The sequence below is a fragment of the Gossypium hirsutum genome, chromosome A13 (assembly GCF_007990345.1).
Source record: "Gossypium hirsutum isolate 1008001.06 chromosome A13, Gossypium_hirsutum_v2.1, whole genome shotgun sequence".
Classification (NCBI taxonomy): domain Eukaryota; kingdom Viridiplantae; phylum Streptophyta; class Magnoliopsida; order Malvales; family Malvaceae; genus Gossypium; species Gossypium hirsutum.
The window spans coordinates 93,701,631-93,715,542 of NC_053436.1; the positions used below are offsets into that span (position 1 = coordinate 93,701,631).

Consider the following 13,912-nt stretch of genomic DNA (forward strand, 5'->3'; position numbering starts at 1 on the left):
TATAAGTTACAGTCTCATCACAAAATATTAGGTTATATATTGAAAGGATAAGGTTATTCTTTACCTATTTTCACAACTTGTCTCTTCCAGTCTGCATTCTTATAATCTCGATAAAAGTTAGACGCAATGTCCCGTATGTAGTAAACAGATCTCTATGACACACCGAAACGCCTAATGGCGGCAATTAATCCTTTCCCTCTATCTGAGATGATGCAAATACTATCATTACTAACAACATACCTCCGCAGGTTTGTAAGGAAGAATTCCCACGACTCCATATTCTCTTTATCTACGATGGAAAACACAATCGGGAGCACGTTATTGTTCCCATCCTGAGCAATCGTAAGAAGTAAGATTTGTGTATATTTACCGTATAGCCATGTCCCATTTACTTGCACAAACGGCTTGCAGTGAGGAAATGCACGTACACATGGATCAAATGTCCAGAACATCCGTTGGAAATTATTTTTCTCAGTTGTAGTTGCTCATCCGGGCCATAATAAGATCGTGTCTGCAACTCAATGGTAGTCCCTGGTACGTACTCCCTCATAGCGGCAATCCATTCCTGCAACTCATTATATGATGCATCGAAATCTCCGTACAATTGCTCCATTGCCATCTGTTTAGCTATCTATGCCTTCTGGTATGACACTCGATACTGGAATCGTACTTGTATTTCAGCAATCAGTACCGAAACCTTAATGGTCGGCATGTCTTCAACCATTGGCATGATGCACGTACAGATAGTTTTGGAATCAAGTTTTCGGTGATCTTCTTTCATACGTGATGAAGTACATGTGTGAGGCCCAACAAATTTTCGTATCTCCCACATCTGCGACTTTTGGATAAATACAGCTCGTATCCGCCAATTGCAGCCTTCTGCTGACTTCTAACACTCTCCAATAAATAATGTCGGTTTAGACATGACGACTTTATAGTCTACTGATATATTCATACTATACCGTTTAATGGCAAATACGCACTCTTCCTTATTTTCGAATCTCTGGCCCACGAACAACTCCTCAGGATCAGAATATACGGCCATCTGATGAGCAGATTGTATTTCAGGGTACTCTGGAAACTCTGCTACATGCGTCGCATCGGGGTCTATCCGAGACATGTGTGCCCTAGGATTATTATGTATCACAATACGACGAATCTGGTTCCCGACTGAATATGCATTAACATTTACTTCCTCATTCACGCCTTCATCGTCAATATCATCCGGGACCTCATCCACGTCGGGATCACTTTCACTATCGACTTCGTAATCAGAAGGATCACTATTATGGTATACATCATCACCAACCACAGCAGTCTCGGGTGCAGCATTAAGATCAATGCCGGTCCATGTATAGTTGATTGACTACCAACGTATGATACCAGAACCACCATACACGGTTCTTGAGCTCCATCTTCTTCACCTAGAGTGGCATCTTCAGTTTCCTCCACACCAGCTAACTCAGCAAATAACTGAATCGGTGCATTTTGGTTGCTCTAAGTCCCACAATAAAGAGCGACCATTGTCTCCACGTCTTCATTGTCTACAAGTTCCATTTCGGTGAATTTTATGGGATCCGTCGAAACTGGAAACTTGTAGAAAAGTTTCGAGATCCTTTTCCCACAACGTTTATAAATTTTTTCACTAATTTTTTTCTTCATATCATCAAAAGAGATATTTCTATTGAATCTCATTGCTACTTGTTTACGACATTCAAATATACATCCTACGCTTGTTGTCAAAATTTCTCCATCAAAATAAACGCATACGAAAAACTGATTCTCCATATTCAATACTAGATCTGTTAAAAAAATTTCAAAATTCTCAAAATAGTTTCGAATAGCAAAAAAGTTACATAAAATTTTTAATGCAAAATTTTTCATTCAGAAGCTAACAAAATTATTAATCTAACAAACTTTTAAAAAATAAAATTTCTAACAAAATTCTACATTCTATTTAAAAATAAATAAATTAAAATACCTTATCCTTCTTCTTGCTTTCCTTTCTTTCCTTCTTCTCACTCTCTTCTTACTTCTATTTTGCTGCTAAATTTTCTGTATGTTCTTCATCTGATTTTCAGGGGAATATATAGGGGAAAAATTAAGCATTTGGGCCCCACCAGTTTTGCCTACCAAGAAGGCACAACTAGTCGTGCCTACCAAGAAGGCACAACTAGTCGTGCCTGTCAGATAGGCTCAACTAGTTGAGCTTGTCAGGTAGGCTCAACATGTATGTATGCTTCCATATACACGGGTTGTATACTAACCCGAAAAAAAATATATAATAATAATTTTTTAAACGAAAAAAAATTAATATTAAAAAAATCGGTTGTGCCTATCAGGTAGGCACGACCTAAAAAAACATACCATTTTCGTAATTAATCTGGCTGACAACCTATTTTGGTGTATAAATTTTTTTTTATAATATTGAGGTAAAAAACCCTTCTTATTTAAAAATTAATAATATTTATTCTAATAACTATAGACATCATCGGAAAAAAAATAATTTAAGTACTAAAATGCCCTCTAAAAGTAATTTAAAAATTAATTGAGTTTTTTTTAAATACAATCAATTAAATCCCTCAAATATGATTTTTCATCGAAACCTCTAATAATTCGTTAAGTGTTAATAAGGCAAGTAACGTAATGACTAATTGGCATTTGACATTGACAATTTAATTATGTGACTGCAAAAATTATCATCTAATGTGGAGGGCTTAATTAATTTTTTTAATTATTCTATGAATATTGAATTGATTTTTTTAATTATTTTATTGGGGTTTAGATGATTTTTAAAGTTTATATAAAAATTCTCAAAAAAATATAAAAATAAGAAAAATTCATAAAATTTTTAAAAATAAGTATTAATTTTTTATAAATTTTAATATTTCTTAATAACTTATATTTTTATAGTTTTTTTAGAGTTTTTATAATATTTTAATAATTTCTAACCATTTTAAAAATTTTAATAAAAATTACTATTTATTCCTGTTTCTCCCATGCCTTTTGTCTTAACTCATCTTTTCTCTTCAATAATAACTAATTGCTTATTACTCACCTTAAGTCACCACCAAACACAAAATCCATTTATTTATCTTACTCTTTTCTCAACAATTCATACAAGTTTAATTATCATCACACTTCAAGCTCATCATTAAAATTTAATCCAAACCTTCAAAATAAAAAAAATAACTTTTTCTATAATTTTTAATATTTACAATTTTTTATACTTTTAATAGGTTTCTAAATTTTTATAATATTTATTTAACATTTTCATATTTTCATGACATATTAATAATATTTTATAATATTAAATAATTTTTATAATTTTTTTAAAAAAATATGATATTTAATAATTTTTATAGATATTCTATAATTTTTATAATTTTCAAATTATACAAAATCTTAATAATTTTAGGCTAAAATAATTGAAATTCAATTAAACCCTCCACGTTACTCTTGCCAAATTTCCAACTGCGATACAGGTGTTCTCAATTTAAGATTTCGACAGCCTTATGATCTGAAAAGCCCAACTCGAATCAATGGCCTCAACTGCATGAGTTATTTAAATCTGATCTTTATCTCCCCTGACAGAATCCAACTGGCTTTTTCCACCTAGACACGCCAATTTATTCACGGGAATTCGAACACAACACGGTCGATTCGTCTTCCCAACTGTACCCCAAACAACTCCAACCCAACGTTCACTTTTTGAATAAAAGCTGAATCAACTTTAAGGGACGAATTTGTAATATCTCATATACCGGAGAGATACAAAATATTGCATTAAGAGGTTTTTTGAGTGGGTTTGTATCTCACGATTGTTTTATTGGAACAATTTTCGGGTAAAAGCTAAAAAAAGAATTTAGTTAATCATGAAAAGTATCATGCTTGAAAATAAATGGTTTAAATGGAATTGTGGAAGGTGGGAGGAAGGAGAAGGGCTTGGTCGGCAAAAAATCAAAAAGTTGAAAGCAAAAGAAAAAGAGTTGAAATGGCATAATAAAGTATGACACAGGAATGAGAAAAAAATAGAGAATTCTGTTAAATACCAAAGGCAAAAGTGTGTGTTTAATTGGATATAGGCATTAGGTATTTATACACACTTCTAGTGCTAAAATTTAGCTAGATTTTTTTCTAAATATTATCACTAAATAATCTTAAATATTATCACTAAATAATTATAAATATTATCATTAAATAATTCAAAATTTAAAAATCAAATTTAAATTAGAGATTAAATTTAAACTAATTATAGAGTTGTAACAATATAAAAAATCCTTCAATCTTTATCCAGCTACTTTTTTAAAAAAATCTTCAATCCTTCAATCTTTATCCTGTCACCTTTATATCTTCAATCTTTCAATCAAGCCCTCCTCTTTGCTTTTTGTTCCAATTTAGCCCCATTTTGTAAGAGTTTGAATTTAGCACACTAACTTCATTTTTTATAAGAAAAATCTAAATTTAATATCATTTTAGCTAATAATAAGCCGAAAATAAATATATTAAAAATATGAACTTATCTTGCTATCAAATTCCCCTTACTTAGCCGATGTTTGTCCTCAAGCATGATATCCACTAAAAATAATTCATCAATCCCTTTCAAAATCAAAATCCCCTTTCCCAGTCAAGCATACATCAAATGAATAAAAAATAATCAATTGTTAAACTCAATGAATAAGCATTTTATAAAATCTCGAACGGTATGTCAAATTCAACTATTTCACTAGATTTAGGCTTAATCAAACATGCAAAATGATCATACACAATATATACTTTTATTTATTATTTTATTTATTTTTTTCAAACGTAATCAAGTCTTGTGATGCGAAATGAGATGACAACCCAAGCACCTCACCCCAGTTACTCAACCCAACACATTCTCTTTATTTATTTTTAACGAATTTGAGACATAATAAAACCTTTTGACGTGAAACGAGATGACAACCCAAGCACCTCATCCTAGTTACTCAATTTCATATGTCCCTAATCGATTTATTTCAAGGAAGCTCAATTAGCGAAATGTTACAGGCTTTGGCTTCTCACCAAACCTTTTGACGCTAAATGAGATGACAACGCAAGCACCTCATCCCGGTTACTCAACCTGATCACTGGAACGACGGAAATGTGCAAGTTTACACAATCGCAATTAGTAATAAAGTGACAAGTAAATGTCGAGTTATCATACCCACAGGGAATGTGAAAAGTATTATTTTTAAATGCAATTAAAAACACTTTGATGAAGAAAAATATTTTGATTTGAGGAGGTGATTAAAAACTAAGATTTTTAATTAAGTAAAATAAATAAAAATAAAATAAAAGTTCCAATGCACGATTTCAAAAGATGATTTTAATCCAGATGACATAATTGTGCTAAATTAATTACATTTCTTAACTTAGAATTACTAAACTCATGTTCATGTTGTTACGAATAAATTCACGGCAACTCGGTAATTTGCTAACTTATGAACATACTCACCTACCAAAATTCATTTATCTCTTAACTATATCTCTATGTCAATTCAACTGATTAAAGAAATTTTAGTAAGTAAATGTGTTAATGCACATACATACTTATGAACTCAAAATAATCTCTTGTACATATTTCTAAGCCAATTCAAACAATTAATTCAATTTTCATAAGCGCATAAAAGATCACGTGAGGTAACAATTTATTTCTACCTTAAAACAGTTTAATCACAATAATCTTGCAAGTTATGTAAGGCTAATGTATCATTAGATACCGTTGCTAATTTAACCCTCAGCTACTTTAGATGATTAAACATGCACTGGTTAAGTACTGTGTCAATTAAGTACAATTTCAATCCTTTTAAATAATTAATTCATTAGTTACCTTACAATTGTAATGCAAGAATAACTTAGTCATGATTTTACTTAATCAAACATCTTACCAAGGCCTATAACAACACAAACAAAATTTTAATAATTTCAGCGGACAAAATGCAATCAACCTAACATGAATTAAATTTAAGTCATATTAATTAAGTTAAACATATCAACATCACAATTATTTATATACATGTTCATAATAAAACAATAAAATTAAAAGGATAAGGAACAAGAATCAAATCCGGTGTTTCTCCGAGGCTTGACTAGTTTGCTCTACTCCTCATTTTCCGCTTGTTCTTGTTGAACTGAGACTTCCACGAACACTTGAATGTTGCTCCAAATGGTGGTTGAAGGAATATTTTTCTAAGAGGTGAAATCGGCAAGGGTATGGGGAAGAAAATAAAGAAGAAATAGAAGGGGTTTGAAGAGAGAAAATGAGAAAGAAGTGAAAGGATGAAAGGGTTTGAGATGTGTTTGAAGTGAGCAGCCAAGGGGGACCCATTTATTGGTTTAGTAGGCTGCTAAAAATATCAAAAATTAGCAGCCATAGAGCCCCCCTCATGGCTGGCCACACATGTGGCAAGTTTGAAGGTTTCAAACTTGCTATTTTAAGGTAGGGGCAAATATAGGAAGACATAAATAGTAGAGGGGTTTGAATGCAAATTGAATGAGTCTTCAATGGCTATTTTGAAAGCCAAATAATCAGCCAAACAAGCTGATTGGGTCAGCATGTGGGACAGTTTTGGGCTGCCCAATGCTCGGTTGGATCGGTTTTCCTGGTTCAGCTCAACTAGGCATTTTTTCATAATTAATTAATAATAATTTATTTAATCCAAATTAAATTGAATTAAAATTAAAATTAATTATATTATGAATTAATATTCATATTTTGGACCATCTTAGGCTGAAAATTTAATTTTCCTTGATGCTTTAAAATCGCTTATCGATTTTGCGCTTCTAGCAGTGTCTGCGGAGCCAATTTTCGCCATTTGTCGAATATGTCAAAAATTATCAAAATTAATAAAAATTTGTTATAAAATTAATTGAAATTCAACATGTTAATAATTTGAATGCAATGGAATTATTTTTTAATAATTATATATTTTTCGACAAGAATTTTACCGAAACCGTAAGAATTTGAGTTAAAAAGGGCATAAAAAATGTGTGAATTTTCATATTTCCACATCCCGAAACTTAATTCATTGCTTGTCCCAAATAATGCACAAATTAAAAAGAATTTTTTGAAAACATCTTTGAAAATTTCCTTCAAAATAATGCTCTTCCCAAAATTATAAATTTGGTATACTTATGCTCAAAAACAAGAAATTTGATATTTATGCATATCATTCAAATTAATCTCAATTATTCTTATGATAGCAAAAAAAGACTAAATGCTTTCTAATAAAGACATGTTAAATCCCTACCAATTTGATTTTTTTCCTTTATTCAAGAGTAAGCTGCAATCATTAAGTTCAACTTATGCCTTCATATGTTGAACATAACAATTTCTCTCCACTAATGTAGGTAGCATAGAAACTTGAATCAATAGGTCTTTAACGCCCCTAAAACGAATCTGTCACCGGAATAGAGTTACGGAGCATTACCGGAGTTACCGATTTATTTATCAGATATTTTATTTCATCTAACGTTCATATTTGGAACCAATTAAAATCAAACATATTGTCCCTTAAACGTACTTATTTTTCTCGACATGTTTTACTTGAATTTATTACTCGTCTCAATATACTTAATTTCCTTGTATCAACATATCAAAGATAATCACATATTTACATGTCATGATAAATATCATTCTCTTGCCATTTCTTTATAAACATAAATCAGGTAATTCATTATATCGATATTTCATGCATTTAAAAATACAATTCAAGTTACACTAACTTACCTCGTTGCTTGTTCATGTTTATAATTTCATTAATCCGATATCTTTCCTTTTCCACGTTCAAGTCTCGTATTCGAGTCATTTGGATCTTTATAAATAAATTTGATCGTCGTTTTCATTTATTTCATGTTCTAATACATTCAATTAATGCTCTAAACAAAATTACTATTTTACCCCTAAACTTTTAATTAATGACGATTTCATCCTTAGGCTCAAAAAAATAAAATTCTTGCAATTTAATCCTTATTTCCAGCCGTTATTCTCATACAAATTGATAACAACCCATGAATTCTATACAATATCAGAATTTTCCATAATCTCAACACTTTTCAATTTAATCCTTAAAACATGTTTTTCCCCGATCTTGAACTATAGTAATAATTTCATTCAAATTTTCAATTTTAAATAATAAAATAATCCATTTCATGCAAATTGGTCATTTATAATATTTTTACAAAATTTCCCATAAAGTTTTACTTTTATTCAATTTAGTCCTTGAGCCTAAAACATGCAAATAAGCCATGCTAGCTGAATACTCATACATATTTTCCTCCTCCTCCTCTCCATTCCACATCCTTAATTTATATAACATGTTACAAGTAACATTATCAATAATTTCACTATTTACTTATATGTATATTCAAAACTGTCCATTTGCTTCATAGTCACTAAATTATTTATATCATGAGATAAAGAACTCAAAATTAAGATCCTCTAATTTTTCATGAAACTAAACTTACGTATATACTTACCATAAAATTTTTAGAATTTTTGGTTTAGCTAATAAGTACAGTTTATTCTTTAAAGTCACCCTTATTATGTCGTCTGACAGTTCCAACCCTTATTTACTAAAAATTAATTATCTCATTGTACAGGATTCGGATGAGTTCTCGTTTGTTTCAATTGAAAATAAACTCATTCGAGATTTTAAAAATATAAATTTAAGAACCTAATTATTTTTCTCCAATTTTTGATGATTTTACAAAGTCAGAACAGGGGAACCCAAAATTATTTTGACTTTGTCTCACAAAATTTATTATATCTCATGATTCACAATTCCATTGCTTACACGGTTTCTTCTATAAGAAACTAGACTTAATAAGATTTAATTTCATATTTTATTTATTCTCTAATTCGATTTTTACAATTTTTGGTGATTTTTTAAAGTTAGACTACTGCTGCTGCCCAAAACTGTTGTAGTGCAAAATGTTAATTATTAAGTTTATAACACCTTTATTTCCTTTCTCTACAATATTTCCCACCACTTTCTCTTATTTCTCTTCACTATTATATCAAGAACATAGAACCATATATAATAAAACTCTACTTTAGCTTCATTTCCATACTTTTTCAATAATATCAAACTTAAAAATATATGTAAATCTTGATGTTCTTACCTTGTCTTATTGTTTCCAATCTTTAACTTGATTTTCTCTCTCCTTCAGCTTCTATTTCTTGAATCTAACTTGATATTCTAGCTTTCCATAGTCTTCTTATTATTTTTCTCTCTTGGTAACCATGGAAATTCTTTTGATTTCTAGGTGAAAATGGTGAATTTTTAGTAGAAGGACTAAATTGTAAAGAATGAAAAGTTTCTTTCTTCTCTTCTCTTCTTTCTAACGTGGGATGCATGAACAATGATGGATGGGGTGTGTGTGTTTTTTTTCCAGACACACATACATATATATAGACTAAATAAAATAATAAAATAATAAAATATCTTATTAAAATATTAAATAAATAGTAATTATCTAATTAAATAATTATAAAATATCACCAACATTATCATTACTATCTAGATTTCTCTCTCTCCCAATTGACTATTTTGCCCTTTGTGATCTTTTAAAATTCCATTCTAAAGTCATCACTTAATTTGGTAAAATTGTAATTTAGTCTCTCATAATTCTTCACCTATTCAATTTGGTCCTAAGTCATCAATTTTCCTTGGTTTGTATATCATTACACCCTTAAAATATTTCCACTATTAGTCCTTCAAATTTTTCATATTTACACTTTAATCCCCCAAATTTTAAGTATTTACTCTTAGGCCACAAAACTTTTCTCACTTTTACAATTTAGTCCTTTCTTGAATCAATATGTTATAATATACTTCCTAGTGACATAACTCAATTTTCCTCTTCTTGTCATTTTATTTCCTTATTTTACTATATTAAAGATAATATCTTACTATAGAAATTTTGGGGTGTTACATTTCTCTCCCCGTTAAAAGAAATTTCGTCCTTGAAATTTCCTTGTTTTCTTTTGATCATGAACTTCATTATTTCCATAATTCCATAGCTCCTTTGTGCACATATTTATCTAGTTTATCATTTATATCCATTCCCTATCCTTTCATTTCACAATTTATTTTTAATTCAATATTGCGAACATACCTTATAACGAAAATTGCTTACCTTTTTATAAGAGGCCCAATAGACTAAACAGAACACTTAGGATATACGGAACATATATAGAAGTGTATTATTATGCACTAGTAATCAGAGAGCACTTGGTGAGTACCAACGTAATATTATCGGATAATGCGCTAGAGTCTTTAATGGTATACCACTAATATTTTAGTAGATCTAATCTCATCTACTTGGGCAAATTACATTATGCACACATATCACTTTTACACTTTTAGCATAATGCTTTTACATACTTTACAATTTAATCATTGTACTAATAACCTGTATGTTTATATCTTCTCTTTCTTTAATATGATAAACCATAATATATACATATTTTTACCCCATGTTTGACATATTTTTGGAAAGATTATCATAAGATTTAATAATTTTATGCTCCTAATCATTTAATTTCATGTTTTATACTCAGGAGAGCTTAGGATAGCAAAAAGAGCAAGAAACGGGCCAAAAACGGACAAATTAGGCCTAACTCAGTGTTTCACACGGCCTAGGCACTTCCACACGGGTAGTCCACACGCTCGTGTGTCATGGCCGTATCGACATTAAACCAAGTCAGAACTGCAAACGGCCTGAGCACCTTCACACGAACGTGTCACACGGCCGTGTCCCTATCGAGCTCAAGTTTAATTCTACTCAGAAAAGGCTAAATTTGGGCTATTTTGGGCATTCCAAAGTTTATATAAACATCCTAGAAGAGGATCAAAGGGGGACGCAGAGTAGAAAGTAGAAAATACTCGAAGAACAGCCATCGAAATCAGCTCGAAAGTAGGATCTCTTCAAGACTGAAGATCTCCATTCAATTTCCTTAGAAGTTTTTGAGTTTCTTTATGTTTTGTTGTTTTCCCAATTTTGAGATGTTTTCCTCTATTGTTATGAACTAAATTCCCTAAATACCTACGAAAGTTGAAACCTAAGATGGATCTTATTACTATTTGAATTATATTATAAATACTTGTTCTTATTCTTAAGTGTGAGATTTAATCATTGGTTTAATATTTCAGGATATTAATTCAGGTTTTGATGTGCTTATTCAGTGGAGCAAAAGTCCCTGTTTAAGAGTAGATCCTCCATAATTAAGTGGAGTTGCATGCAATCCTAGAGATAGGACGACAAAAATCTGTCGGATTAGAGTCAAATCTAATGAGAGAATCCATAGGTCGAGTTAATGCGATAATAGGGGTTTTAATTAGAAAAAGATTTCAATTAATCAACCTAGAGTCAGTTGTTTTTAGTCTCGAGAGAGATAATAACATAAATCAGAGATTTCTACGGATTAAGTCAAGAGAATAAATCGTCTAATTCTGAATAATAAGTGAAGTTTAGGTGGATTCTTCCTTGGGTATTGTCTTCTCCGTCGATTTTCCAAAGAATAATTTCGAACTTTTATTTATGTCGCGTTCTTAGTTAATTAGATAATTAAGTTTAGTTTAGAAAACATCCCTTCAATTATTAGGCTAGATAATAAAAATATAGTAATTACTAGTACTTTTAGTCCTTGTGGATACGATATTTCCGGTCTCACCTTAACTATACTACTGTTTGATAAGTGCGCTTGCCTTAGTCGAATTTTTAGTTAGTTTAGTGACCATCAAGTTTTTGGCGCCGTTTCCGAGGATTAAGATATTAGGAACGCTTGATTTTTATTACTTTAGCCATTTTTACTTTTATTGCAATTTACTTTTTATTTTTAGTTTAATTTTTTTTCTAAATTTTCTTTTTAATTGCTTTTGGCAGGTGTCTCTAGTTTATGACTATGAGGAACCCGTTAGGATCTTTGCCTTTTGATAGTGAGATCGAGAGCACAGCTCACAGAAACCGAAGAGAAATAAGGAAAAATCTACAATAAATAGAGGAAGAGCGAGAGAAGATATCCATACTACAACCGAGGAGATGGCTGAAAATCAAAATAATCCGCTGCCTCTTGTGGTTGCTGCAAATCTAGTGAATCAGAATCCTGCTCCTCGTACTATGTATGACTATGCTAAGCCTAATTTAACAGGGGCTAAATCGAGTATTGTTAGACCTACAATTGCTACAAATAATTTTGAACTGAAACCTAACACTAAACAAATGATTCAATAGTTTGTTCAGTTTGATGGTTTGCAGGATGAAGACCTAAATACTCATTTGGCCAACTTCTTAGAGTTCTGCGATACTTTCAAAATAAATGGCGTTTCTGATGATTCCATTCGCCTTCTTTATTTCCTTTTTCATTAAGGAATAAGGCTAAACAGTGGTTGAACTCATTACCACGAGGGTCAATCACTATTTGGGAACAAATGACCGAAAATTTTTTACTCAAATACTTTCCGCAGGCCAAAATGGAAAAGTTAAGGAATGATATCTCTTCTTTTGTGCAGATGGACTTAGAAACACTTTATGATGCATGGGAGAGATACAAGGATTTATTGAAAAGGTACCTTCACCATGGGTTACCTCTTTGGCTACAGGTTTAAACTTTCCACAACGATTTGAATCTCTCAACTAGAAAAATGATCGACGTAGCTGCTGGTGGAACTATCAATAATAAGACACCTAAAGAGGCTTATGAGTTCATAGAAGAGATGTTACTGAATAATTATCAGTGGCAAGTCATGAAGACAAAGTCAACAAAAGCAGCCGTCTTTTTTAATGTCGATTCGGTTGCTATGCTTTCAAATCAGGTAGAACTTTTGAATAGAAAAATTAATGGTTTACTTGGTTCTACATAGGTTCATCCAGTAATGAGTGCGATGCAAGTGGAGGTGGAACGAGCAATTCAGAATATCCACCCTATGGCCCTAACATGGAGAACGAGCCAATGAATTATATGGGTAATAATCCTCGACTTCAAAATAATCCTTATAGTAACATTTACAATGCAGGTTGGAGGAACCACCCAAATTTCTCATGGGAATCAAAGACCACCACCCTTTCCAAGCTTCCAACAACAACCTTACCAGCAAGAGAAAAAGCCGAACCTTGAGGAGATGATGACAAAGTTTATTTCAATAGCGAAAACCCATTTTCAGAATACTGAAATTGCACTTAAAAATTAGCAAGCATCAATTTAAGGTCTCGAGAATCAAATAGGACAGCTGGCTAAGATGATTTCAGAGAGACCACTAGGGACTCTACCTAGCAACACCGAACCCAATCCAAAAGAGCATGTGAAAGCATTTACCCTAAATAGTAGGAAAGTGTTAGCTGGATCTGAAAAGAAGTTGCTTCAAGAAGCTAATAAAAAAGAGGAAGAGGGGGTGAAGCCTAAAATAAGTGAAAAACCGGTACTGAAGGAATATAAACCACGAATCCTGTATCCAAAAAGCTGAAGAAAGACCGCATGGATGCACAATTCGGTAAATTTCTTGAACTTTTTAAACAGTTACATATTAACTTACCTTTTGTTGAAGCTATCTCGCAAATGCCTACATATGCAAAATTTTTGAATAAGCTTTTAACAAATAAAAGGAAGTTTGAAGAGTTGTCCATAGTAGAACTCAACGAGGAGTGCTCGGCCATACTTCAAAATAAATTGCCAATAAAATTGAAAGATCCAGGAAGTTTTACTATTCCCTGCTTAATTGGTAGTTTAAATGTTGAGAAGGCACTAGCTGATTTAGGCGCTAGCATTAATTTGATGCCTTACAAAATGTTCAAGCAACTTGGCCTTGGGGAACCAAAACCTACTAGGATAAGTATAAAACTAGCTGACAGATCTGTTAAATATCCTAGGGGTATTATCAAGGATGTA

General features: G+C 31.5%; 1 non-coding gene across 1 annotated transcript; it reads right to left on the bottom strand.

Moving 5' to 3' along the window:
• Nucleotides 1–12,506: 12,506 nt before the first annotated feature.
• On the bottom strand, nucleotides 12,507–12,613 carry LOC121213123 (small nucleolar RNA R71). Its single transcript, XR_005908491.1, has one exon. It is a non-coding gene; the product is annotated as a small nucleolar RNA R71 (small nucleolar RNA).
• Nucleotides 12,614–13,912: the final 1,299 nt, after the last annotated feature.